This window comes from Pan troglodytes, chromosome 13, assembly GCF_028858775.2.
Source record: "Pan troglodytes isolate AG18354 chromosome 13, NHGRI_mPanTro3-v2.0_pri, whole genome shotgun sequence".
Taxonomy (NCBI): domain Eukaryota; kingdom Metazoa; phylum Chordata; class Mammalia; order Primates; family Hominidae; genus Pan; species Pan troglodytes.
This window is the reverse complement of record NC_072411.2, coordinates 27,691,265-27,715,846: the sequence shown is the minus strand read 5'-3', so window position 1 is coordinate 27,715,846 and position 24,582 is coordinate 27,691,265. Positions and strand designations below refer to the sequence as shown.

Below are 24,582 nucleotides of genomic sequence, written 5' to 3'. Positions count from 1 at the left end.
GCTCAGGAGCGTGTCCCCGCGAGGTGATTCACTGTAGCATCCTCAGTTTAGAGCCCCTGCACGTCCTCTTGAGCCTCCGAGGCTGCCCCTTGTGGAAGGCACAGCCGCTCGCCAGTGGCTTACAGCAGAGTCCCAGGTGCACATCAGAGTAAATACAAAACTACTGGTAGTTGACTGTTGGTTAATTTATTACAGCAACCAATAAAACAAAACCGCAGGAAAGTAAGATTCTCTACTGGGAAATAACTATTTCATAAGCATTTTGATCAGTGTCTCACTAAAGGTAAAGCATACAATGGACGGTGACGAGGGCACTGGCAAAGCTTCAGGGCCTTCCTACAAAGTGTGCAGTGTCTGAAATATTTATACTAATGACAGCTTACTGATACAAACTTAACCTAGGGAGGCTGAGCATCTCTTCAGATGCTGATTAAAGAATAACAAACATAATTACTTCTGGCCTCTCTTGCTCTTGCTTCATAGGGTGAAAGTACAAATCTTTGTGAATTTCCAGGGGCCCTCTGGGAAGTTTCAAAAATGTTTTAGTTCAAGATAAAAAGTTTTCTTTTACTCTTTCTATATTTAGGATCTGATCTCTGGGAGGAAAAATCAAAAGAGTTGTCAGAGAAGATTTAGGCACTTGACTCAGAGCGTATCATGGGTGCTCAAGAAATAATTCTTGCTTACTCTTTTAGTAATGCAAACAAATGTAAAAGTAAACAGAAGGTGACATGAGTTTAAAGAATCATCTCTTTCACAAGTGAGTTTTTGTATTGTTTTGTTTAAATACTCAAGGACTGAATAAAGTCAGCATAAGGCACAGAAATTTTTCTGGCAAGACACACACTTTTGCTGTCAGGCAGACCACAAGGAAGGTAAAGAATAGCCTTTGTGCTGCAGGTCAGTGGTCCCCAGCCTTTCTGGCACCCGGAACTGGTTTCATGGAAGACATTTTTTTCCACGGACCGGGGTGGGGGGATGGTTTCTGGATGATTCAAGCACATTACATTTATTGTACACTTTATTTCTATTATTATTACATTGTAATATATAATGAAATAATTATACAACTCACCATAATATAGAATCAGTGGAGGCCTGAGCTTGTTTTCCTGCAACTAGATGGTCCCATCTGGGGGTGATGGGAGAGAGTGACAGATTGTCAGGCATTAGATTCTCATAAGGAGCATACAACCTAGATCCCTTGCATGCACAGTTTACAATAGGGGTTCACACTCCTGTGAGAATCTAATGCCACCATGACAGAAGGCAGAGCTCAGGCAGTACTGTGAGTGATGGGGAGCAGCTGTAACCACCGCTTATCTCCTGCTATGTGGCCCGGTTCCTAACAAGCCATGGACTGTTGCTGGACCATAGCCCGGGGATTGGGGACCCCTGCTATAGATGAAGGCAGTGACCAGTAAGCCAAGGCGGCAAGCCCATCAAAAGTGAGGAAGCTTTGCTAAGATCTAAGATACTTCATATCTCTTTTCAGACTCAGGTATTATAAACCAAGGCAAATAACATTCACTTCTTTAGACCTTCATTCACTGTGTTCATTCATATTCTGGAACAAAACTACTTTTCATTGCATGACAAAACAGAAGCACGCACACAGAGTTTTATTTCTTTGTCACTATTGCTTCGTGTACCAACCACCTATATGAAAGATAATTTTCATCCAAAGTAACCAACTTCTGTTTCACAGAAAAAGCTGAGGAGGTGGCAGAAAATTGAGAGCTGCCCTACGCGAGCATTTCTGCAGGTGAGCAGATTGCAGGAGGGCACAGCCACTTGCCTCCAGATCCACACGGGCCTCTTACTCCTTCAAGTGGCAAACACGAATATGCCCATCAACACAACTCAAAGATCCAGGCTTTCTGCAGAATATAAAAATAAGAAGCAAAAGTGGATAAGCCTAAAAGTAGGCTTAGCGATCCATGTTTTAGTGTTATATCTTACTTCGTTTATCTAGGTATCTGATGATTATCTATTAATTAACTCCATTCAGGGTCAGGTTCTGATTTATCTGAGGATTCCAGGTTCTAAGTTATCTAAAGATCTCGGAAATTTATTTAATTGGATAAATTATACTACAAAACATAGGTTGAGGTAACAGATGTGTCTAAATAGTGATTCAATTTAGAGTAATACCAATATTCAGTTTTCATAATAGTGACATTGTATTAGACTAATGTTATTTTTTTGATAAACTATTTAAGAAGACCAGATTATTCTCTTCATGAGAGATTCGATCAAATACACAATTGAATTATACTTAACACTGTAAATCAAAGACAAGACCAATCTGTTTTTTAAAAACCAAAATTATTAAGCTAGTTTGACTTGCCACAGATTTACCTTAGTTACAGGAACTTGGTTTTATAAAATGTATTTAAGGTAGCAGTTTCTGTATGAAGGATATTTTAAAAAGCCTAACACACTGAAAGCACTAGAAGCTAGAAATATGAGATATATAAGATATATAAGTGCCCTTTTTCCTATAAACTAGTAAGAACAGAGCTCCTTTGATTTAAGAGACATAACTAATTTATTAATTTATTTCACACTCACATATCAAGGAATCAAGGCTTTTCTCAGTTATAGACTTGCAGACACATGGATCACAGATCACAGACATATGGAGAGATTTTGGCTTTGGCCCTGCAAATTCAGCCACAGGCCAGAAGTAAGCAACACACCCTCTTACCAATCCCAAGTCTCAAAGAGCTGTGCTTTGCAGCGGGCACTAAATTTCTAACTGACTGGAGCTCAAAATAAACAAGAAAGGACCAACAAACCGGATTTCCTGTTGTCTCTCACTCGAAAGGAATTAGATCTGTGTCATCCATCTACAGAGATGACTAAATGGTCAGGCCAAAAACCAAATTCTCAATCACTGTTGTCAAGAATAGGGAATAACTTATAGTCAGGAATAAACCAGAAATAAAACCACAGACACAAATTCAGTAAAGATTAGAAAAAAATAAAACTAGAGAAACAGAGAGTAAGTAAAATTAAAGTTCTGTGGCTGCTTGGAAGTCACCCTGGGAGGTGAGGGAGGACAGAGCTGAGGCTCTGGTGGCATCTGAAGTGCCCTTTGGCAACTGTGCAGCTCATCTGGCTCTGGCTGGTGAATCTACTGTGTATCTCATAGGACCAATAAAACTGCTAGACAGTCATTTCCAAAAAGGTAGAATCATGACTCCCCTATAAATATAGAATGAATACATGTCAAATATTTTGATTAACTAGTAATTAACAAGAGAGCCCGTTCAAATATTTATCTCCCCCGTTGGATAAAATCCATTTGCATTGCTGTGAACACCTTTTGCATTACCACGGACAGAAAATGTCTGTATCACCCTCAGCCCTCCACAAGTTACTTTCCGTCTCTACAGTGTTGCCAATTGGCCCAACTAAACAGTCAAGTTGCGCACTCCCATAGAATCAGACAATTCCTGGAAGGTCCACTAGACAACAGCTGAAATTCCATGGAAAGGATCCCTGCCATCTTTTTTCTCCATTACAAGGTCTTTTTCCTGGGACAAGGATGTTAGAAGTGCATCAGTCACCGAGCAGAGGCCAGTAACTAGGAGTGGCAGCTGCTTAACAATTTTTTTCATACAGGTAGGTGCCATGGCTCTGAGTGTTGTCCAGAGTGGGCTGAATCCCTGACTCCTCCGAGTTGACCTCTTTTTTTCCTGGGGAAAGAGACTAAAAGTGTTGGTGAGAGTGGGGTCAGAGAGGGGTGGTAGTGGAGGGGGACATTGCCTGAGGACACAGGCTTGCGGCTTCCTGTAGGAATGTACACTTGGTTTTTCTATTTCCCTAGTTTTTCTGTGAAGTTGCCTGGAACGTTCACAAATAAAATTTTATCTTGGGCTGGGCACGGTGGCTCACGCCTGTAATCCCAGCACTTTGGGAGGCTGAGGCAGGCAGATCACTAGGTCGGGAGATCGAGACCATCCTGGCTAACACGGTGAAACCCCGTCTCTACTAAAAATACAAAAAAAACTAGCTGAGCGTGGTGGTGGGCGCCTGTAGTTCCAGCTACTTGGGAGGCTGAGGCAGGAGAATGGCTTGAACCCGGGAGGCAGAGCTTGCAGTGAGCCGAGATCATGCCACTGCACTCCAAAAAAAAAAAAAAAAAAAAAATCTTGAATGTGTTGGAGGAGTTGGCACAGAATTAAATACTATAATAATTTTTTAAAAAAATGAATATGCTTTTTTCCTTCTTGCAGAAGTGATTTTAAAAGTTCTCAACAACCAAAACAGCACAGGCAGCGACAATCAAGCTCCAGCACTGACCAATGAGAATCGATGTGAGCTGTGAGCACACTCACTCAAGTCGACTAGTCTATTTCTTTCCTGTACATTTCAGCTTGCTCCTTCCAGGAAAACCAGAAAATGCCCCAAGTGAGGACAGCCTCGGTAAATATCTCCTCTATGTTCTTTGAGGTCCATTTATCTATATTTTACTGTATATTTTAAAATATGGATTAACACTTACATGCTAGTTTGCAGTTAAAATGAAGTACAGTGAATATCAGTTAATTGCATGTCTGAAAACCCTTTCTTCAGACTGATCATCTTCTATGCGTTGTGTGGCTTTCTCATCCCCTATTGTCCACTCTTGCGCTGTTTCCAGTTTTAACTATCACAAACGTCACATCTGTAAGTTATTCTCTGTTTACGTCTTTATTTATTTCCTCAGGATAAATTTTCCAAAATGGAATTGCTGGAACAAAGGGCATACATTTAAAAAATGTAACCATTTTATTTTAGAACACTTTGAGATCTGTAGGAAAATTATGAAGATGGTATGGGAGCAGTCCCATATAACCTGCATCCAGTTTCTTCTCTTATTTACATCTTATATTAGTAGGATTCATTTGTTACAATTAATGAGCCTATACTGATACGTTATTTATTTATTTATTTATTTATTTATTTATTTATTTATTTGACACCAGGTCTTGCTCTCTTGCCCAGGCTGGAGGGCAGTGGTGCGATCTTGGCTCACTGCAATCTCTGCCTCCTCGGCTCAAGTGGTTCTCCCACTTCAGCCTCCTGAGTAGCTGGGGCTACATACCTGTGTCACCATGCCTGGTTAATTTTTATATTTTTTATAGACATGGGGTTTCACCGTATTGTCCAGGCTGGTCTCGAACTCCTGGACCCAAGCAATCTGCCTGCCTTGGCCTCTCAAAGTGCTGGGATTACAGGCGTGAGCCACTGCGCTGGGCCCTGATACATTATCATTAACTGAAATCCATACTTTATTCAGGTTTCCTTAGTTTTTCCTTAATGCCCTTTTTCTGTCCCAGGACCCCATCCAGGATCCCATACTATGTGTGGTCATCACTTTTCCTTAGCTTCTCTGGGCTGTGATAGTTTCTCAGACTTCCCTTGCTTTTGACGACTTTGATAGTGTTGAAGGGTCAGGTCATTTTACAGAATGTTCCTCAAGTGGGATTTGTTTGGTGTTTTTTCTCATGGTTAGGTTAGGGTTTGGTGTTTTGGGATTGAAGGCCACTGAGGCAAAGTGACATTTTCTTCCCTTCTATCAAGGGTGCATAGTGTCAACATGGCTTTTTACTGTTGGTGTTGACCTTGGTCACCTGGTTGAGATAGTGTTTAGTTTTTCCCTCTCTACCCCTTTCCACCTTGTGCTCTCTAGAAGGAAGTCACTACGCACACTCACACTTATGGGGTGGGAACTTAATGTTCCATCTTCTTGAGGCAGAGGTATTACGCAAACTTTTTGGAATGTGTCTGCGTGATGTTTCTCTGTTATCTCTCATTTATTTATGTATTCAATTGTTCACTTATATCAGAATGGACCCAGGGTTATTGATCTTATACTCTGGGTTATAATTGAATGCTTTTTTTTTTTTTTTTTTGCTTAAATTGTTCCAGCTTTCACAATGGGAGCTCTTTCAATTGACTCTTTCGTCCCTTGCCAGGCCCCCATCATTGTGGGATATATATATATTTTCTTACTTTCTGGCACTATAAGATGCTCCAGGAAACATATTTCTTGCCTCAGTTCTAGATCCAGCCATTTCTCCAAGGAGCCCAGAGTACAACTTTTTAAAGGTTTTTGATACATAATGCCAAATTATCCACCAAAAAGCTTACAGAAAGTGAACAAGCCAGCCAGCAATGTGTGAGTGCTTATTTCTCATTACACTGCAATGATCTAAAAATAATATTTTGTCACTCCTTTGATTTGATTCCTTTAATGATTAGTGACTCTTTAATTTTTTAAAGTTTATTAGGGATTTGTGATTTGGTAAATTGTCTTTTCAGGTTCTTAACCCATCTTTCTCTCAGAGTGTTCACTTGTATCTTAACATTTTCATAAGAACTCCATATCCAGAATGTATATTAACCTGTGATTATCACATAAAATACAAATATTTGTCCTAGTATCTTATTTGCCTTTTGAAATTACAGACTTTCATTCTACTATAAAGACACATGCACACGTATATTTATTGCACAACTATTCACAGTAGCAAAGCCTTGGAACCAATCCAAATGCTCATCAGTGATAGACTAGATAAAGAAAATATGGCACATATACACCATGGAATACTATGCAGCCATAAAAAGGATGAGTTCCTGTCCTTTGCTGGGACATGGATAAAGCTGGAAGCCATCATTCTCAGGAAACTAACACAGGAACAGAAAACCAAACACAGCATGTTCTCACTCATAAATGGGAGTTGAACAATGAGAACACACGGACACAGGGAGGGGAACATCACATACTGGGGCCTGTCAGGGGGTGGGAGGCAAGGGGAGGGATAGCATTTGGACAAATACCTAATGCATGTGGGGCTTAAAACCTAGATGACGGGTTGATAGGTGCCGCAAACCACTATGGCAGATGTATACCTATGTAACAAACCTGCACATTCTGCACATGTATCCAGAACTTAAAGTAAAATAAAAAAAAGAAATTATAGATTTTAAAATTTAAAAACAATAAAAGACTTTTAATATGGGACATTTAAAACATATACAAAAGAGGATAATGTAATGAAGAACCTCAGGTACATATTCCCCAGTTTCAATAATTATGAACATTTTGTCATCTTTACTTGACCTACCTCTTCTCTCACATTATTTTTTTTAAACTGGAGTCTTTTCAAGTAAATCCCAGACAGTATATGCCACTTTGCTTGTAAATACCACAGTATGTATCTTTAATTAACTAGAGCATTTTAAAAACAAGACCGCCACACATTATCACACTTATCAACATTAAATTAGTTTCTTAATATCATCTAGTACACAATTAACGTTCAAATTCTCAAAAAGATCTTTCAGAGTTATTTTGTCTCAATCAAGATCCAAGCAAGACCCATACATTGTTTGGTATATCTTAAATATCCTTTGTTCTTTTTGCTTTATTCTTTATTATTTGTAGATGCCACTGGTTCACTGGAGAAACTGGTTCGTTGGATCTGTAGAATGGCCCTTATCCTGGATTTTGCTGATTGCAGCCTAGAGGGCTTATAATACTCATTCTGCTGTGCCTCATATTTCCTATAAATTGGTGGTTAGATCCAGAGACTTGATTAGATTTAGGTTCACTTTTTAAGGCAAGAACACTTCCTAGGTGGCGCTGTCACTTTCTAATGGGTCCCATCAGTGAGACTCATCATATTTGTCTACTTTTAGTGATGATAAGATTGATTAGTAGGTTCAAGTGAGGGTCCACCTGTCCCCCCATTGCAAGCTTCTTCATCAAGTTTACCTAATTGGCTGGTGTGGTGGTGCATGCCTGTAGTCCCAGCTACTTGGGAGGTTGAGATAGGAGGATCCCTTGAGCCCAGGAGTCCTGGGCCAGCCTGGGCAACACAGTGGGACCCTGTCTCTTAAAAAATTTTTTACCTTATCAACTCTTTGGCCCCTCTAAAATATAATTTTGAAGAGGAGGACAGAATGAATGCTTGATTTTTGTCCCTTCACCAATTTGAGAGTAATGTGTTAATGTCCTAACAAATTCCAGTGATGACCAAAGAGTTTTAGAAATGTTATTATAACTCACGGAGTTTTATATATTTGTTATGCTTCATTCCATTTCAATCACTTGACTTTTTGGTGCTCAATGATCCCATCTTAGGGCAGTGGGAGCCCTTTCAAATTGAATCATGTGTGTGTGTGTGTGTAGTATGTGTATGTCTGTGTGTGTGTGTGTGTGTATACATATATGCATTCAAAAATGTATACGGAAATGCAAAAGGCCAAGCCAAGCCACATTTTAAAAGAATAAGGTGGGAGAATTGAATCACCACACATCAAGACCTATTTCAAAGCTATGGTAATTAAGCAGCATGTTTTTGATCATAGACATACAGATGATTCTGATACAGACCCATACATTAATAGACCTTTGGTTTATGATCTTGTAAATTACAAGCTTCTCAATAAATTGACAATAGAAATCCATGGGAAAAAAACTGGAATCCCAACTCACGTCATAATCTATTCTAGATGTATTAAAGGCTTTAATATGGAAGGTAAAGCTAAAGATTTTAGGGAAAAAAGCTGAATATCTTTGATATTTTGTTTTTTTTTTACTATCTTTTAATAGTGAAACATTTCTTAAACAAGAAAGATAAAAAGTATTATTAACTCTAGAATGGGAAAATAAGATAAACTGAGGTATTTTTAAAGTTGTATTGAGAGACCTGAGACCAGTGCCATCTGCACATTCTGTTTTCAGTTCGTGACTGGGCAAGTAAATGCATTGAAAACTCAACTTTCAGAAACTTTTATGTCAATTTGACAGTGTATTTTCCTTCCCTTCCTGCCTGCCTGCCTGCCTGCCTCCCTGCCTCAATGTATTTTATGTCTGCTTACTCTACTGATTAAAAAAGTGGGGCTTAGCCTGGGGGCAGTGGCGCATGGCTGTAATCCCAGCACTTTGGGAGGCTGAGGCAGGCTGATCACTTGAGGCCAGGAGTTCGAGACCAGCCTGGACAACATGGGGAAACCCCGTCTCTACTAAAAATACAAAAATTAACCGGGCATGGTGGTGCCGTGCCTGTAGTCCCAGCTGCTCGGGAGGCTGAGGCAGGAGAATCATTTGAACCCGGGAGGCAGAGGTTGCAGTGAGCTGAGATTGTGCCACTGCTCTCCAGCCTGGACGACAGAGTGACTCTGAAAAAAAAAAAAAAAAAAAAAAGCGGGAGAGAGTGGGCTTAGGTTGCGAATGCCATTAAATTTTTTCAACAGTTTAATGTTTGAGCATTTCAGTGTGCCATTGATTGAAATAAAACAAACACAAACCAAAACTGGTCCACTGTCACAGATAATTTAAGACATACTGAAATAGACAACATGAAATCAAGAAATCAAGGAGTTGAGAAATGCTACTAATGAAAAAACAACATAGATGTGAAAATTGCAACACATTAACTTCAAAAGAATAGAAGAATCAGTTCAAATAAATCAAGAAAATGGGCAAAAACAGTGAACAGATACTTTACATAAGGATTTCCAATACCCTATCAGTGCTATCTTGCGGGAAATGAGCAGGAAGCCACAGGAAGCTGCAGCGTCAGCCGATCAGCAAGGGTTAAAGACGTCTCGCAATCCTGAAAGTAAGCAAGTACGCTGACCACGCTGTCTCTAGAACGCGCTGATTGGAGAGTGAGCCACTCAAGACCTCTAAAAACCACTCAAGCCCCGGGCAGCATCCACCCACGATAAACCTTTCCGCGCCCCTAGCAGCAATGCACGCCTAGCCCTGAGCACCAATAAGGATGCTCAGGCAGGACCCGGATGGCGAGGCGGGGACCTTCGTAGCGGCGCCACTGGCTGCGGCTGCAGAGTGAGAACAAGCAAACGCCCCCCACCGGCAGGGTGGAAGGAAAATGGAGTGCGTTGGCACTGCGGAGGAGTCACTGCGGTGAGGATGGCCCGGACACCAATTTGGGCACCCGCAGGCGCAGCTAGCCGGTGGGGCGCACCTGGGTCTCCTCCGGCTTCCGCGGGATATCTGCAGGGCGACTCCCTCCAGATTCAGTAAACGTCCTGCTGGGGGAGTCCTTCCCCTGCAAAAGGCCCGCCCCTGCCTCCCATGTCGTGGAGTTAGAGGCAGGGTCCCTGAAAGGGTCTTGGGGTTGGAGGAGTCCTGTGAGGTCACCGAATGAGTCAGGGTCTGGCCTGGATCCCAGGCCCAGGGGTCCCGAGGCCCTGGGGCAGCTGGGTAGCTCTGCTGGCCGCCCTGTGTGGGGACTCTCTACCTATGCAGGTCTGGTCGGACCTGGAGGCAGCGGGTGCTGCTGCTGCGAAGATTCCCAAGGGCCGGTTGGGGAGGGGCTGCACAATCCTGGACCTCGCGGGAGTACAGGACCCGCAAAGGCAGGGGAGTCGGATCATGTGCCAAGAGCATCCCGGGGTCCCGGCTGCTGGCTTGACTGCCCTGGTCATCGCTGCGGTTATTTGCCGTTGCTACCGCAGAGCAAGCGGCCCCGGTTCTTGAACCACACCTGCACTTGATGCTCCTGCAAGTTGAGTCTGACAGCCAGGGCCCCCGCTCCTTGTGGGCTGTTACCTGCTCTTTTCAGCCTGTCTCCAGCTCCGGCGGCTTTCCCTTACTGTAGACTGCACTTCCTGCCGCCGCCTCCTGGGAGAGCGTGGGATGGTGGGGGATAACTAGGTTCTGGCATCCTCACTCCTGCCCACAAGCGATGGGATTTAAATCGCACTGTCCATGCTGTGCTCATCGAGGCCCACCCTGCTTTTACTAGGACCCTCCCTGCAGTCCCCACTCCCTCCTCCCCACGAGTCTTGCAGTCATGGATTAATCCCTTCATTATTGACCAGCTGCTGCAGGCAGGCCCTGTGTCGTCCTGTATCACTTTAACGTGACCTCATTAGTCTTTGATTTCTCCTTCACTTTCTGGTACAATAAGAGACTTGTATCCAGTCTCCTTTTGTACATTTTTTGCCCTAGACTTAGAATCAGCCAATTTCATTGGTAAATGTTATCTGGAGAGTTCAGCCGTGGAAGTGTGCTCATTGTTACTGGGTTTTCATTGCTTCTGGGTCTTTTCAGTGGACAGAACTAGAAAATATGTATTTTTTAAAGAGTAAAACACAATGTGAGTTCATACTGCAATTTCCAATTTACTTTTAAGATTACAAGATTTTTACTTAAACTTCCTTGATTTTATGCTATGTCATTTTTATGCTGAAAATTATGGTTCCTAATGATGGAAACATAGTAATTTAATAAAAATGTCAATACTAATATATGGCTACTGAATGCCGTTTATGATTTCTTTCCTTTTTTCTTTTCCTTTTTTTATTGTCCATAGCATATCTCTCACTTGGGATGTATAGTCAAAATGCTGTGTTTTAAAGCCACTTTAAGTAATTGTTTGCTCTATGTGGTTATGCCACACACTTTATCAGGAAGGCTCATTCATTTCAGTTTACTTTAATTTTTAAAAATCACATAAAACACTTATCGTCCTCCCAAACTCTCTATTTATCCAGTTACAGTCACAGAAATCTTGCTTCTGTAACTTCCCGTTCACCCTGTTTCTTTTTCTTCCCAATAGATAACCATTAAAACAGTTTGGTTTTGGGTTTATCTGCCCATGGTTTCTTTTGATAATATCAATTCATATCTATCTATGCATTGTGAACTGAATTGTATTTCCCCAAAATTCATATGTTGAGGTGCTAAGCCCCAGTGTGATGGTATTAGGAGGTGGGGCCTTCAGGAGGTGATTGGGGTTAGATGAGGTCATAAGGGTGGGGCCCTCATGTTGGGATTAGTGTCCTTATAAGAAGGGACACCAGAGAGCCTGCTTGTTCTCTCTCTTCACCATGCGAGGGCACAGTGAGCTGTCTGCAAGCCAGGGAGAGAGCCCTCATCCAGGAACAGAATCCACCGGCAGCTTGATCTTGGACTTTCAGCTTCCTGGAGTGTGAGAAATAAATTCTTGTTGTTTAGGTTACCCAGTGTATGGTGTTTTGTTGTGGTAGTCCCAGCTGACTAATGCTCTACTATCTAGCTACCTCTCTGTCATCTACTTCCCCATCACTTACCTAAAAATTACCAATGATAAATATTACTGTTTGCTTCTTTCCTTTGCTTATTTGTTTTTCCCCATATCAGTATATAGAGACACTTCTCATTCCTAATTACAGCTGCTCCATATTCCATTGTGTGGATGAAGGATAGTTTATTTAATCAGTCAGTCCTGTGTACTGTTTTAAACCTTCATTGAGACTGTTTTTCTTACCATTTCATTTAAATAATATTTGAAAATGAAAAACTCAAGTAAATAATAAAAAAATCCTCCCACAGTTTATTTTTTAAAATTTAACTTTTGTTTATCAGAAGTCCTTAAATGAGGCATTTAAAAAAATTCCGAGAGCCCACAGTTATGAGCGTGCGTGAGGCAACCGCAGTTGCCATCAGGTGAGAATGCCCCCTGCTGGCTCTTCATGTATGACCCCAGGCCCCCTCAAGCCACTCACTGCTGTGCGGAGTGTTCCCCGGCCACCAGTTATCTGCCACGCCGTGCGCTGATAATCTCACATGGTACAAATATACTGTTGAGCTAAATTAGGGTCTTGTAGAAGGTGCAAAGTTTTCTGAAGCAGTTAAATGTGACTTTGGTGAAATCCTCTGTGGAATAGGCACATCAGAATGGAACAATTTGGGCCAGGTACTGTGGCTTATGCCTGTAATCCCAGCACTTTGGGAGGCCGGGGCGAGAGGATCACTTGAGGTCAGGAGCTTGAGACCAGCCTGGCCAACATGCCAAAACCCTGTCTCTACTAAAAATACAAAAATTAACCTGGTATGGTGGTATGTGTCTGTAGTCCCAGCTACTCAGGTGGGTGAGGCAGGAGAATTGCTTGAAGCCAGGAGGTGGAGGTTGCAGTGAGCCGAGATCATGCCACTGCATTCCAGCCTGAGTGACAGAGTGAGACTCCATCTCAATTAAAAAAAAAAAAAAAGAACAATTTGAATATCAAAACCATGAGGCCTGGGATAGGGTATGATTGTACAGGACAAATTGAACATGAAGCCAGGAACACTTGGTCACACTCAATACTGTCTGCACATACTTTGTAGAAAAAATCATATCTTGACTCCTTGTTCATTCTAAGAGTTAAATGTAATCAACTCATGAGCTCTAACTTGGAGTTGAAAGGAAATACAGAGTAGAGGAACAAATTAAATGACACCTTGAAGAAAGAAGCAGACAAATCCAGAAGGGGACATTCTACATAACAACTGGCCTGATGTCTTCACCAGGTCAATGTTATGTAGTACCCCATGTAGTACCCCCTAGGGCCAGGGGAATGTTCCAGATCAGCACTGTCCAGTAGAATTTTCTGTGGTGACAGAAATACTCTATCATCTAAGTGCTACCAGTGAGCACTGGAAGTGTGGCTCTGAGTCTGAGGAGCTGCATTTTAAATGCTATTTATTTATTATTTATTGATTATCAATGACTTTAGACAGTGGCATGTGGGAAGCATCTACCATATTGGGCAGTGGATTGTCTACATTAAAAAGGCCTCGGCCGGGCGTGGTGTCTCATGCCTGTAATTTCAGCACTTTGAGAGGCCGAGGTGGGTGGATCACCTGAGGTCAGGAGTTCAAGACCATCCTGGCTAACATGGTGAAACTCAAAAATTAGCTGGGCATGGTGGCGGGTGCCTGTAATCCCAACTACTGGGGGGCTGAGGCAGGAGAATTGCTTGAACCCGGGAGGCAGAGGTTGCAGTAAGCTGAGATCATGCCACTGCACTCCAGCCTGGGTGACAAGAGCGTGACTCCACCTTAAAAAAAAAATTGCCTAAAAGTCATAGCAACTCCATGCAATGAGTGGGTCTTGATTGGTTCTATGTTTGAACAAACCAACTATATGACCTTTTGGGGACTAACTGGGGGAAATTTAAATGTGGTTTGGGTACTAGATGATATTAGGGAATTTTTTTTGTTGATTATCTTATCTGCGATAATGGCTGTGTTTATGTAGGTAAATGTCATTTTTTTGAAATGATTCATATTGAAGAGTCATAACACTTGTAATTTACCTTAAAATACTTTAGCCAAATAAAGTAAATGGAGAAAAATGTTAATAACTGTGAAATCTAGGTTCATTCTCTTTTCTGTTCTGCTTGAAGTTTTCATAATAAAAAGGAAAACCCCCAAACAGAAGTAAAGGATCATTATAATTATAAACCAGGTTTTATTGAACATAAGATGAAATGCTTTCATAGTTTTTTATTTTATTTTTCAAAATAAAGTCTAAATATAAGCTTTTCTCCCCACTGTTGCCTATGGATTACAGTTCCTGCTTTAAGCAGATTTACCTTTAGTGGACTATTTTTTTGGTGCCAACATATTTGGGTAACAAGGACCCTGCATTCCTGGGTAAAGTGCTTACAAGCTTTACAGCAAAGAATTCTAAAAAATTCCCTTTGAAAATGAGAGCAAAAACATTCCTTTTGAAAGCAGAGCCAAGGCCGAAGATATAAATTTGGGCGTTTCATATTTCCCTGCAGACTGGCTGTGCTGGCCCATTTCCCTGGAGACTCACTCATGCCATCCCCCTTCATAGATGCTGGGTTCTACTGTATCACTGAGCAGGGCTCCTGTCTCTCAGATGGGGATAACCCTGGTCTCCCAGGAGGTAGTGAGGATTAAATGAGCTGGTGTTGTCAACCCCACAGCAGCCTCAGGCTGGGTCCTGAGTAGCCACTGATGGAGGTGTCTCCATTGCAGAGAGATGCTGGGTGTGTCACATCTCCAGAGCTTCCTTTGGCTCTCAGATTCACTGTGCAGGCTCTTTGAAAACAAAAGCCGCTGGAGGAATTTCCAGCAGGAGATTAACTAGGGGTCAAGGGGTCTGGACAGCCAGGGTGGCGGGTGAGGTGGTGGGCAGTACAACTGTAAGAAACCAATTGGTCTGAGCACAAAGAAGGGAATGGAGTATTTGAAGATATTATTTTGTTGGGTAAATCCTTTAACTTCCAAATGATATTGCAGTTCCCTGGGTTGGCTGTATTTTGTGCAAAGAAATGAGCCAGGCTTTATCCTCCTCAATGCTCCCAACCCCTGCTGAAGGCCATAGCATTGAATGAACCTGCACCTAGAAGCTGTTTTAAAATGCAGTGACCATGTTTATGCAGATGACTTACCATGTCTTTTACTCTCCAGCCCAGACTCCTCCTCTGAGCTTTAAACCTCAGTATACAGCTGCTTACACAGCTACTAACATGAATTTTGCAAAGGCACCTCCAATCTGGCCCACTATCCAAGACAAAATGCAAGGCTTGAGGCCCTCCGACACTTGCTCCTCCTTAAATGAAAGGCATCGTTTTCCACGCAGAAGCCTAAGGCATTCTTTTTTTTTCTTTTGAAACGGAGTTTCACTCTTGTTGCCCAGGCTGGAGTGCAATGGCGCAATCTTGGCTCACCGCAACCTCCCCCTGGGTTCAAGCGATTCTCCTGCCTCACCCTCCTAAGTAGCGGGATTACAGGCATGCACCACCATGCCCGGCTAATTTTTGTAGTTTTAGTAGAGATGGGGTTGCTTCATGTTGGTCAAGCTGGTCTCGAACTCCCGACCTCAGGTGATCAGCTCGCCTCGGCCTCCCAAAGTGCTGGGATTACAGGTGTGAGCCACCGCACCTGGCTGCCTAAGGCATTCTGATCCCCTTCCTCCTTCTCTTCCCTCCCAGAGCCAATCTTAACTAAATCTGGTCAGTTTCTCCTCTACTGCCAGAATGCATACGCTCTTGTTCCATTTTCACCCCCGCCATCTTCCAAACACTTGGCTCTTCATATATCACCCCTCTACATAACATTTCTTCAACAGCTGTCCATTGCTGTTGGGATCCTTAACAGGGCCAAAACCTTACATGATCTGATCCTTGCCCACTTCTCCTGCCTTATCTTATCTCATTCTCTGCTCTGACTCTAGTTCAACAGTGGAAAATGGACTTGGCCAGAAAGGGGATTATTTAGCACCAGCCTGTGGGACACAGACTTCAGTAGAAGAGAAAGTTTGTTCTGGTTTCTTATCACAAATCTACCACCTGAAAAGCAGAGGGACACCACTAATATCATTGGGTTTTGACAACCTGAGCTGGCTCCTTTAGCTGCCAGTTACCTCCCTTTTCTGGTTTGCAAAGCTCCTGCCTGTATGTGCGGTTGGTGCCATAGTGTGGATGTGTGGGTTGACCTGGGTAAGAGTGTGACCTGGTTTGAAGGCTACTGGCTTTCCATTGTTCCTTGAACCTGGATAGCAGTTGCACGGCATGGTAGATCAATCTTTACATCCTGGCTGTTCCATTTAGTAGTTCTACAACCTTGGACAGGATTGGAACCTCTCTGATTCTCAGTTTCTTCATCTATAAAATAGACACAATCTTATGTGTTCTGCCTGCCCCCAAGGGATTGCTCTGGGGCTCAAATAACTCATTCAGCCATCATGTATGGTGATCACACAGGTTACTGTTCAAACTGGGCTAGTTTTGAGATGGTCAGGGTATGCACTTCATAATTACACAGAAAGTCACCCTCCGTAGGGAGGACCATCTTCCTCTATACCTTGGCCTTTGCTTACAGGTCATCACCTGGGTGGAGGTGAGCAGGGTTGCCATGCATCCTGAAGATGATGTCAAATGTGCTTGTAAAGGAATATGTGCTTTTTGTCCTCACAGAGATTATTTCAACTCCTCAGATAATCCAAGATAAACAGTGGATTGGTTTTTAGAAGCTACTGAATTACACACTTTAGTCCTGCTGAGATGGAACAACGCCCCACTCCCTTTTAGGGGCCTGCAAACCCACAAGCATGGAAATAAGGAAAATCCCAAAGTTCCTTTAAGAGAAATTACAGGGATCTGGGTAGCCCCAGAGGTAATTAAGTAACTTGTTGAACAAGGATAGTAGCTTAAGAATAATAGCCGAGGGACTTAAAGCTCCAGAGATGTTTGTTTTCCCCATAGAAACTAAAGATAATGTCTTAACATATGTCCCTGAGTTGCCTTTCAGAAGCTTGGACCCCCTGAAGACCCCCACTGAATGGATCAGCTGGCATAGAGACCCCAGATGGGGGAGAAACAAACTAAAGTTCAACTATTGTCCTTTGTTCTAAGTTTCTTTGTGAGGGTCTTCGAGAAAGTCACTCTCCCTAGCAAGTTAATGTTTTTCTACTGACTCCCTATTTTTTTAAATTTTACTTTAAGTTCTGGGATACATGTGCAGAATGTGCAGGTTTGTTACATAGGTATACATGTGCCGTGGTGGTTTGCTGCACCTATCAACCCATCATCTAGGTTTTAAGCCCCACATGCATTAAGTATTTGTCCTGATGCTCTCCCTCCCCTTGCCCCTCAACCCCACAACAGGCCCCGGTGTGTGATGTTCCCCTTGTCTTTATAGTAGCATGTGTCTTTATAGTAGAATGATTTATAATCCTTTGGGTACTGCTGCTGACGCCCTAATGTTTAAACAAAGCTTCTCTTACTTAACTAATTGCAAACCAGATCTTGGTATCTACCCATGATCTGTGAGCCCCCATTCAAGATGTCCCATCCTTTTAAGCTTACACCAATGTGTAACCTCTGTGTATTGATTTAGGATTTTGCCTGTAGCTTCCGTTTTCCTGAAACTTGCCCCTGCCTTTAAAAACACTGGCCTGCGAGCCATCCAGGAGGCCAGATCTTGAGCAGTTAGCTGCCTCCTCGCTTAGTGCTCCGCAGTAACCACCCTCCTTTCTACCATGGCAGAAAGCTTGGTGTGAGTATCTGGTTTTATTGTGCAGGGAGAGTGACCACCAGTTTGATTCCATAACACTGCCACTGTGTCTGGCAGATTAGAAATATTAGTTCTTTGAAGGGAAGCCTGCAAAGCAGGGACAAAGGCCACATCAGCGGTAGAAAGGCATTACATAAACTCCCAGTCACCAGCTTGGAATCTAGTCCATTCTGTTCTCTTTAATCTTTTTTTTTTTTGGACGGAGTGGGGCGGGGGCGGCGAGGTGGGGTAAGAAGCTTCCAGTAGAAACCAGAAAACCTGCTAGACAAATTCTAAAAGAGTTCTTAATATTCTCCACTTCTTTCCGCCTTTGTCCTTCAGTTTTCCGCAGTCTCTTTTTCTGTCTTTGTCTCTCTGCCTGGTCTCGTCTTCTCTCCCAAGTCTGTCTTAATAACCTCAGGTGCAGGGCGATTTGTCATGCATCTTGCAGTGGGACAGCAGGAAACGGCTTGGTGGGACCCCCCTGTCTATCTGAGGGTAAACCATTCACTACCGTGGCTCTGCAACCAGGCGGGATAGAGTGAGGTGAATGAGGCACTCTACTGGAGGCAAACATTTTAAAGGCACCCAAAGTGCTCAGGCGTCAATATTTTAATGCAATATTAAAAAAATAGTTAATGTGAGATTTCCATGGTGAGCAAAATATCAAAAATTTAAATAAGGACAGGATCAGTGCCAGTGCACTGATTTTTAAATTTATTTTATTTATTTTATTGCAACCTGAGGGAAAAGGAAAAATCTGTAATGTCAGTTCTGTCTTTACCTAGGATTTTGGTATTTTGTTTATCATGGGTTTTGGGGGGATTAAATCTGCCACAAGGGCACTGTAGAGCTGAGCCTCCGTGGGAACTGCCATTCCGCTAGGGTAGGATGTGCTTCCACAAAAGGGCTGGGCCCAAGAAAGTCCCATCCATTGCAAGCTACAAGGTGCAGGGGTAGAAGCGGCCCAGATGGAATTCCCATGGGGCTGCGGAGGGGAGAAGGCTGACCCGGAGAATGAGGGCCAGAGAGGAGGGTGAGCGCGGCCCCTCTTCCAGGCAGGAAGCCCTGCTGGACGCCCGCGTGGTGGTCCCCGAGACTCGCTCAGGGCCACGTGGGAGGAGAGGCTGCAGCCCACGCGTGAGGAAACTGGGACGTCGCTTTGCGCACGTGGACAGTGGTGGTCTCCAGGCGCTCCGGCTGTGGCCCCTTCAGAAGCACCTGCCAAGACACCTGTGGCTCCGGGCATCTGGAGAACCACGGCCCAGAAGGAGCCTACTGTTGGGGAGGGTGGGCCTGGGGCCACACACCCGTAGCTCCCTCTGGGGGTAGAGACCAGAGCTGTCCTCTCGCACCCGCACCCGCACCCGCACCCGCACGCTCTTCCTCAGCAACTAAACCCTGCGCGGGCACGTCCGCTGGGCTGAGGCTGGCAGCCAATTCCATCTCTCTCTAGGGTCTCTTCTCCTAGGCCTTTCTCTCTGGAGACCTCTGGGTTAGGGGGGCCAGAGTTCCCAGGACTAAGCAGCTGCTGTGGTTTCCACTGGGCCCTGCTCTCCTTGTACCCCTCCCTCTGCCTCCCACCTCCGCCTGTTCCCTAAGGCTGCTCCCGCGGGACCCTTTTGTCCAGCCCCAGCTCTGTGCTGAAGGGGGCTCAGGCAGCCCCTCTCATGTTTGTGGCCCTACCCAACACTCTGCCCTGGAGGGTCTTCAGAACCCGTTTGTTGGCGCAGAGGAGCCCACGCTTGCCTCCCCTCACCCAGGATCCCCTTGTCCCGGGAGGGCCGCCCCACAGACCACTCACTCTTATCCCTCCCTCCAGACCCCCACACATGGAGGCACAGGAGAGTCCCAGGCCAGCCCAGCCATGCCATGGAGCACAGTGCTGCCGTGCCCACTTGGGTGCAGGGGTTTTATTTGGAAGGTGATCCCAAAGGAAGCAGGAGAGAGGAAATGGGGCAGAGGGCAACAGGAAAGGAGGCAAGAACAATATAAGGTAGGAATTTGAGGTCACCACTGTGGGCAATGGGGCCACTTCCAAGGATTGTTCCCTGAAAGGCCAGGCGCCTTCTACCAGGTCCCATCCACCACTGGTTGGGGTGGGCCCCAGGAGGCATCAAAGACTTGGGGAAGGTGCACAGACTCATAGCTGTTCCTGCTCATTCCTTAGGTCTCAGAGCCTCCTCCACCTGGCCGAGACCTGGATTGCCCACTCTGCACTTGGAGCTTCCTCATGCTGGGTTGTTTCCACACGTGAGCACCTGTGGATGGGATCACAGGTCTTCCCTCACCTTCCTCTTGTCTCCACCGTAGTTCACGGTCTGGCACACAGATTGGCCCACATCAGGCCTGCAGTAACTGCTTTTCAGATAAAAGTGTTAACTCACAGAGGACAAACACTTTTCTTCTCTTTTGCCAACTCTTATTAGTCAGTAGTGGCTACTTGGAGGAATGTGTTAGGTGAGATTCTGAGGCTGGATTCAGGTTTGGCAGAGAAGAGTGTCTCTCATGGAGGGCCATGGTGGTGGCAGCACTCATGTCCCCGCTGACATTTCTCAAAGTTAGACTTTCTGTAAAGGGAGGCAGTTTTTTAGACACTAGAATATCTTAGGACTTGTCTAAGGAATCAGCGCAGTCTAGTGAACATGCTTGGAATGTAGGTTTTTGTGACAAACGGAAGAAGCCCCTTACAATGGTGATTGCCTATTAGATTCTAGAAACTGTGCTAGGTATTTGATATGTTTTCTCATTTAATCTCCATAGTATCCCCAGAAGTTCATGTTATTTCCGTTTTTCTTGATGACTAAGTTGAGACTCAGAGATGTTGAGTAAATGTTACCCAAGATCACACAGTTATGAAGCCGATGTTCTCATCACATCACTATTCCTTGCAGGCAAACCTCTGCAAGCACAAGCATGAGACCAGTCAGCAGTCTGGGGAGTGTACGTGGAGAGTTTACTCTATCGCACCCAATGACATAAACAGGGGCAGAGAGACCCAAACACTGCAAGTGCCAAGAGAAAAGACAATTTAGGCTGAGCTGGTGATCAGAGAAGGCTTCCTGGAGGAAGCAGAGCATGAGGAGAGCCTAGAAAGGAGAAAAATGGTTGGCATCTGGGTAGCAAGAGAGTAGGGGATGGACATATTGGGAGGGGCACAGCCCTGGTCAGAGGGAGATAGCCCTGGGAATCGGACAGGCATGTTGGTGACCAGTGTGCATGGCCTGAAGGTTGGTGGAGGAGCTGAGCCTCAAAGCACAGATGGTTGGGGACCTGCAGAACCGGATTTGGTAGCGAGACAGAGCTGGAGCAGACACAGAGGCAGTGTGGTGGCTGCCGGGTTTAGAGGCATTCGTCAGGGAGTACCACCTGCAGATATGGGATGAAAGGACAGGAGCCTCAGCAAGGGCTCTTGTGAAGGGTGTGGTGGGCTGGGATGTGTTTTCACCCACACATACATGCCTACCTCCCTGAGCCCTCCTAGGTAAGGGAGCTGTGACCTTGCACAGGCCAGGTGAACTCCTCTAAAGGCTGATGCTTCGTGAACTGCAAGGGTGGAAGTTACTTTCAGCTCCCTGCATTCATTGTTAACTGAGAAGGATGCTAACCGGGGCTGTTGTTTACATCAGATAATAGTCAATAAACCCCATGAGGGAGCCTGCAGTGTGGCCAGCAGGGGAAGTCACCAGCCTGTGGGGGCTCCACGGTGGGCCCAACCTACCACTTTAATTTCATACTTCTGTAGAGTGATTTCTTGAAGGCTTCTTAAGTGACTGCCTAAACCCCTAGTCACAGAAGGTGTTTCAGCTGCCAGTGGCCAAAATCCCAACTCGAGCAGCTTTTCAGGAGCAGGGGATTGATTTGCCTGGGTGTTAGGCTCAGTTCCCTAGTTCCCACGTCCATTCTATGTGAGTCTCTTGGCTCTGCTTTCTTCTCCATGCTGGGAGCCACCCTCAGGCTGGCCTTGAACTCCTGACCTCGTGATTCGCCCACCTTGGCCTCCCAAAGTGCTGGGATTACAGGTGTGAGCCATTGTGGTATCACCTTTAACTCAAAACAGTCAACATGCTGTAGCAACGTATTTTGGGGTGGCATGTTCTTTTTTTGGGGGGTGGGAGGGGCTCTTTCTCTGTTGTCCAGGTTGGAGTGCAGTGGTACAACCATGGCTCACTGCAACCTCAACCTCCTGGGCTCAAGCGATCATTCTGCCTCAGCCTCCCAAGTAGCTGGGACCACAGACACACACCACCACGCCTGGCTAATTTGTGATGGCATGTTCCTAACTCCTTCACTCTCTTTGCTTCTCCACCTCTCTGCTACTGTCTCTGCCACTGTGTTTCTCTGTCTCTTTGTGTCGCTTTGTGTCTCTGTCTCTTAGTCTCTCCCTGTCTCTTTCTCTCTTATCTATCTCTCTCAGTCTCTCTGCCTCTCAGTCTGTCTCTTTCTCTCTCTGTATGCATGCATCTCTCTCAATCTCTCTTTCTCTCTGTATCTGTCTCTCTGTCTCCCAAAAACACACACTCGCTTTCTCTGCTCATCCACACATGTGGGCACACATGGCTGCCCAGCCCATGTCCTCACTTCCTAGGACATGTTTAGCAGAACTAGAATAGAGAGCACAAGCTGGGTAGACTAATGTTAGCAGTGAGAAGAACTCGGGAAACATGCTGCTTGGATTTTGACCCCCAGTCTAGCACTTACTAGCTGTACACGTGTTACCTATTAATAACTTCTCTGACCAAGTGGTGAGAACAATAGCACTTATCTCACAGGGGTTTTGTGATGATTAAATTACAACAGTAATTTAAAAGAGAACCCAGCAGTGGTTAAGTACACTGATAATGTTCACAAATCTTATTCTTATTCTTCACCTTCTTGACATTGTTGTTGCCATCTCTGAGTTCCAATGTCAGTTTCTGAGAATCAGAGTCTGAGTGGCTCAGGTTATACTGGACTGTATGTTTGGTATATTTGGTGCAACTGGCTGAACAAAAGCCAGCACTGGAGAGCCACCATGGCCCACCCAAGAGCATGGGGGTGGAGTGGGGAGACAGGTGGACCTCCGGAAAGGCAGGGATGGGTTGAACAGCAAGCCACAGATGGCTCTGAGAGCCAGGGTCACCAATCATCCCAGTTCGCCTGGGACTGAGGGGTTTCCCTGGAAATGAGACTTTCAGTGCCAAAATAAAGAGAGTCCTGGGAAACTGGGAAGGTTGGTCACTCTATAAGTCAAAACTGATTTTGATGACTTCCAGATGGGGTCAGCGTGCCCGGCAAAATGTGTGTTGATGAAATCCCTTTTGAAATCCCTGGAGGAGGGTGAAAAGGTGGATGAGGCCATTTTGCAAGCCTTTTTGCAATATGTCCTAGTCTGCTCCCACCTAGGGAGGTTTGAATCCACCACCCCTCTTCCCTGCCACTCCCCAGCCCTGACCTTGCTTGCTGCTGACATTGGTTAGCTTTTCCAATACTTCTGTAACTGGCAAAAAGGTCTGGCTGCTCACCACTTGTAAAAAGGAGCCAATGTAACAAGAGTGAGGTGTGATAAAAAGAGAATGAGTTTTATTATCCATGCTAGCATGGGGAGGAGTGAATGAAATTCTTTCCAAAAATGTCCACTCTTCAGTTTGTGGAGGGAATGCGGTACTTTTTAAAGAGAGGGTTTGGAATGAGAGGCGGGGGTGGGGGTGGGGGGTGGGGGCTAGGAGGTGCCAGCTGGCATGATCCGCTTCTATGGCTCAACTTGAATTATTGTATTATCTGGTGAAGGGGCCGGCACCATCGTGGCTGGGGGTGTCTGCTCCATATTAGGATCTGGCCACTGAAGCTTCTACAGGAATATATGACCAGATAAGTGAGTATGGTGTGTATTTAACAAGCATCTAGGTAAATAAATGCGCATAAGACAGAGGAGCATAGAGTGGGAAAAGAAAGGGAGGGGAGGTTCACAGCACATTTCCAGGCTGTATTTCAAGATGAAAGATAAGGCATATGCAGTTTGTCTCAAAGTTATGTCTTGAAACTGGGGGAGGGGAGGAGGAAAGGGAAAAGGAAAAAGTTTTGAAACATGGTTTGAGGCTAAGCTGCTCAGTTACACCTGCAGTGTGTCAGCTGTCTCCCAATGCCAGCGCCATGACTAAGAAGGTCTTTCCCACCTCCTAAAACTCCTCCTTCCACCGACCTGCCACAGCACATGAAACTTGACTATTTTCTCCTTTGGTTTAATGCACTCAAGACTGAATTAAGATTCAAGTGTTTTATGGAAGGCAGAGTGCATTAAGCTGTTACGACTCATTAGGGTCTTAGCCTGGATAACTTCATTGGATTAGTCAGTCCCTGAGCAGTGCTACAGTCTAGGGCACAGAAGACTGATGCTTGGAAGGGAGAGGGGAAAACTGCAGCAAGAGGCTGACCCAGCCAGAAGATCAGGGCCCTAGTGGTGCGAAGGCAGGAGTGGGTGGAGCAGCCCTAGTGCAGAGAAGGCAGGGGGAGGAGGCAAGTACTGTCTCCCCCAGTCAGCTGTCCAGTCTGTGCTCAACTGGAAGTGCTTGCTTCTCCCCTATCCAGGGGAAACTGGTTGAGAACTTGGACAACTTTTTAAAGAGTTAGGAAGAAAAGGATGGGGCTGAGAATGGCCTGGACTTGGGGGCTGGTATGGAACATCCCCAATGCATCTCTAAGGAAAACTGGCTTTCAGGAGTTGCTTCTTTTCTGAGTCTGTTTTTTTTTTTTCGGTATCCACGTATGGTGGGCAGGGGACATTGGGACATGAAGAG

At 44.8% G+C, this 24,582-nt stretch overlaps 1 non-coding gene across 1 annotated transcript; it reads right to left on the bottom strand.

The window, feature by feature from the left end:
• Nucleotides 1–18,058: 18,058 nt before the first annotated feature.
• LOC112208471 (U7 small nuclear RNA) lies at nucleotides 18,059–18,120 on the bottom strand. Its single transcript, XR_002942951.1, has one exon. It is a non-coding gene; the product is annotated as a U7 small nuclear RNA (small nuclear RNA).
• Between the last annotated feature and the right edge of the window lie 6,462 nt (nucleotides 18,121–24,582).